Genomic DNA, 5,000 nt, shown 5'->3' with positions numbered 1-5,000 from the left:
TAGTGAATTATACTATTTAGTAGACACCGTAAGTTTACCTCCAATCCTTACGTTATTGGTAAATTTTGAGTATTTTTCACTTATAACTTTTCTGTTCATCGGAGCTCAGCCACCCTCAGTCAGGTGTAGTTATCAAAGGTCATATTTAGAGCCACACGGCAGCAGGAACGTGACAATGTATAACATATGTGTCTGTGTTACAGGGAATATGTGCAGTCAGGGATTTCACAAAATCCCTAGGGAATTTGTGAAATGACCAATTTGCTTAGGAACATTTGATCCCTGAGGACTAGTACTAAATACGGCAAAACAGTGATTCCTCTACACTGTTTCACTGTGTTTAGTACTAGCCCCTGGAAGTCAAATGTGTTCCGTTGTGTTTAGTACTAGCCCCTGGAAGTCAAATGTGTTTTGTCATGTTTACTACTAGCACCTGAGGGATCAAATGCACTTAGGGACATTTTGATCCCTCAGCGTTTAGTACTGAACACAACGTAATACATTTAACCCCCCAGGGACTAGTACTAAACACATCAAAACAGTGTAGATGAATCACTGCTTCACTGTGTTTAGTACTAGCCCTCAGGGATTAAATGTTCCTAAGCGAGTTGCTCATTTCACAAAGTCCCTAGGGATTTCGTGAAGTCCTGAATTTCATACTCCTATAGCATATATATATATATATATATATATATATATATATATATATATATATATATATATATATATATATATATATGTGTGTGTGTGTGTGTATATATGGCGTCCGGACAATTCGGTACTAAGACAGTTTGGTACCTGACAGTTCGGTACCAAACAATCCAGTACCCGACAGTTCGGTACTAGGACAGTTTGATACCTGACAGTTCGGTACCAAACAATCCAGTACCCGACAATTCGATACTAGGACAGTTTGGTACCTGACAGTTCGGTACCAAACAATCCAGTGTCCGACAATTTGGTGCCCGACAATTCAGTACTAGGACAGTTTGGTACCTGACAATTCGGTACCAGACAATTCAGTAATGGAAAGCTTTTAACTAAACTACTCATCTGAGATATGAAACGATTATTCTAAGTCAAGCTGTGGTAACCCATCCATTTGTATATTTTCGGCTTTTTTAAATTACAGCATTTTTACTGTTATAGATAATTTTTTTAACCGAGAAAATTTTAGTATCAGTTATCAGCCCATGAGGTATAGAATGGCCACCTGCACGTTTGTAAATTCGGAAAAGGGAAGAAAGAAATTGGTCGATAACTAAAACTGCGTTTACCGTAAACATAAAGAAAATGCTGATGCTTCAAAAATATACTGGTGTTGTTAAAATCGCTCATGCAAAGCTCAGCTCCATACAGATGAACATTTTGAGATACTGAAGACGATTGGAAATCATGGTCACAGTGCGACTACAGCAGAAGTTACTGCAAAGGCTGGTATCCCAAATAGAAAGCAAAAGTTAATTTCAAGTCTAAACTCTCCCACGTTAAATTTTAATTGAAGAAATTCGAAAAATGAATGAGTTTGCATTGGCTGAAGTGCAGAGTTTCACATATCAATCGGAATGATAGACGTTGGAGATCTGCTGAAGCCAATCATCCACCGATTCCTGAGATGAATGTTGGCTTTTCTATACCACAACAGTATTCTTGTCTTGATGATGGATCCAAGATTTTACAATTCGACAGTGGCTTATTATTTCAACCCGTGAAGCCCTTGAAAATTTGAGACGATGTGAGAACTGGGCAGGAGATGGAACTTTCAAGAGTTGCCCTACCGGATTATTTCAGTTTAGTATTTAAAGATTTGTTTGTAAACGTGAAGTGCTGGCACCTGCATAGCAACAACTTCACCCCTTTCTGTTTCTTTCTAGTTACCTTGAAAACCCTTACGGCGCAAGATGAAAGCAACACATCCGTGAAATCAAGATTACATTCTGGCGCATGAGAAAACTCTGAGGATAAGGATGGACGAGGTATACAAGAATATAATATTCATAGAGCAACGGTCTTATTTTTGCATTTTTTTTTTTTACTTCCAGGCAAGCCCACGCGGCAGAAAGGGAAATACATGATTTTCATACATTCAAAACTGACACGTAAGTACTTTCACAAAAACCATTTATGAGGACGATGACAGAAGAAGTATACTTGAATGGAATTATTTATATAAGAATAGATGGACTAGTTTTATCTTTGTATTTGTTTTAAAACAACAATAATACCTTCAGGGAAAGCCCCGAATATTGAGTAATCAAACAGAGAATGAGTACTACTGCTTTCTTAGTTAATAGAACGTAAACACTATTGCAGGCTGTCAGACTGGTGGGACTGAGCAACGGGTGGAAGTATGCCACTTTTTTAATTATATTTTTAATACATTTTTCTATCATTGCTTAAGAATATGAGTTGAATGGTATCAGAATTCACACGATCATTACATCCGTGACATCTGGGCAAAGGGAAATCTAGAAAACAATAGTTTTTATTGTGTTGATAATAATCAAAATACGATTTGCCACTCGATGTTTGCAACGAATCCAGATAATATTAATTCTGGAACTAGTTTCATTCATTTGTTTTATTTTTCTTAATATTATTTTAAAAAAAGAGTGAACTGGTACCACACCATATTACTAAGCGTTTCTGTGACATTCAAGCCCCGGTAAAAAAAGTACAGATGATAGAAAATGGCGTTTGATGGAGGACATCTAAAATAATATACCACGTAACATATTTGATCATCAACCTTTTAGGCTAATCCAGTGCAGCAACTTAGTGTCATCTCTTTGGGATTTTGTTTACGCAAAGACAGTCAAGTTATTTAAATATGTAAGGCATCTCACATTACATCAAGTTCACGAGTGCTCTGGGATATGGAACGACAAAGGCCACCCCAGCTATCAGCTGCTTGCCTGGGAGTATGAAAAGGACACTACCTTGTATAATACAGCCAGTGGGTGGATTCAGCAGAAGAATACACACAGAAGGACGCAAATTATTTCCGATATATATATATAAATAATGTTGGTTTAGAGCCTTTCATTGCCATTTCCAAGGCCTACAATCCCATTACTTAATCAAGAAGATCAATATCGTGTTTCAGGAAAAATGAAATACTTTCCTCTTTTCTGAAGTTCAACAAGGATTTGAGAACTGATATATTAATGTCAGTAATTTCAAATACCTGCATTATTACTGTATATATGACGAATGAGTTTGGTGGGTCTCTCACAGAGCGCCTTGGCAGAGTAGGGCCTTAGGAAAAAAGAAGAAGAAACTGCAACTAGTAAACAGTAAATGGCAGATGAGCCTCTCTTTCACAGCCAAGGGCGACTACAAATGGCAAGTCAGTCTTTTTCTGTGGGAAACTAATATGTCCCTAGTAAGAGGGAGAACCTGCTCATTGCTGCATTAGTAAGACAATACTGGGTGCAATCTCTTGGTGGGAGGAATGGAGCCAAATGGTAGAAGAACATCTTCATACGAGACCATTGGTAACCAAGTCTTCATTCCCCTAGAATTCATAGAAAATGGTAGCATTTCAGATTGTGATATTAGTGAAGTCTGCCAGATGGCCATAGTGTCAGAAGTTCTATAACCATCATCTATATATGGTTTATATAATATATATATATATATATATACAGGACATCGTCACCAAAGGAACTTATAAGAAGACTATCCTCATAATCGCATAACCCCATTTTGTGCTTACGTTTCAAGACATCCTGTCTCATTATCAAAGCTGGAATAAGTAAAATATAAATATAAAATCAGACTCATACTTAAAATTACAATCAAATTGTAAAGAAAAAAGTTATACAAAGATTGACAAAATTAAAAGACCGTTACCGTTTGTACGGAGGTATAAAAAAAGTGACAAACAAGAATTCCAGGCCAGGGTAAACTCGTCAGGTACAGAGTTGTTCATTTTGAGTTTGGTTGTTCAATCTTGGTACTAGTAGTTTAATAAAAGAGATTCAAGATAGGAAGCGAAGAACTGGGGACTTTGGAAAGTATTTTAAAATTTCTATAATCAATTTCTGTTTTACATCTTTTGGCGTGTTCTCGAATATTTGAGAACTCTGGATTAGATAGTTTGACTCTAGTTCTATAACTACCCCCTATGACAATCAATTCGCACTTTCAGTAGGCGTTAAAGGCGCCTGACCGTATTTCTGACTACATCAGGTGCAAGCAAATAAATAGAACGATGCATGATGTCATAAGAGGATCTAATTTTGTCTTTGTACTGGAATAATGATTTGATATTAAGAGGATTGACCGGAATCAATTTACAATTAATGGCATGTTGCATACTGTTGAATTAGGTTATTCAAAGTGTTGTAAAAGACTTATCGTGGATCATAGGGAGACTGGCGAAAAATGTCATCTTAGGAACTGTAGGTATTTGTAATTTAGGTATGTATTTGTCATTCTTTGAAGATTGATTTAAATAATAAGCAAAAGTCTGGAAGGAATGATAAAATATTGTTTATAACAAAATTTGTATAAAGGTGCATTGTTGATATTCGTTTACAAAAGTTCAAACTATTCTAAGTCTTGAATCTAAATTCAAAAGCTCTGTGGAATTTCTTCTAATTCTAACAACAGGGAGGTTTAATTTATTCTTAAAACATTTGCAAATCAGAAGGTTATGATAATGATCTTCAATCTTACACGGAACAAAGTACTTTTCTTCATATGGAACTTTGTATGGTTTACCTAAAACAGGGCTGTTTACCCTTCGACCTATTCTGACTTCGTTGTGGTACTTCAAATTATAAATTAGTCAAAATTTATTTGTCCCGGTTTTATCTAATCTAACTAATAATGTTTACTCTGTATTTGGCAATTCAAGAACAGAATTTTAATACAAGCAGTTAGTCTTTTGTGAATCATTGTTTAATGTCCCTGTGTTTGAGAGACTTTGATAATTCTTAACAAAATTTATATTGGAAACTAACACTATGTTCAGGGTTTTAACCAGATAATTT

This window comes from Macrobrachium rosenbergii, chromosome 7 (genome assembly GCF_040412425.1).
Source record: "Macrobrachium rosenbergii isolate ZJJX-2024 chromosome 7, ASM4041242v1, whole genome shotgun sequence".
Classification (NCBI taxonomy): Eukaryota; Metazoa; Arthropoda; class Malacostraca; order Decapoda; family Palaemonidae; genus Macrobrachium; species Macrobrachium rosenbergii.
The sequence above is the reverse complement of the archived record's forward strand: the minus strand, read 5'-3'. Positions refer to the sequence as shown.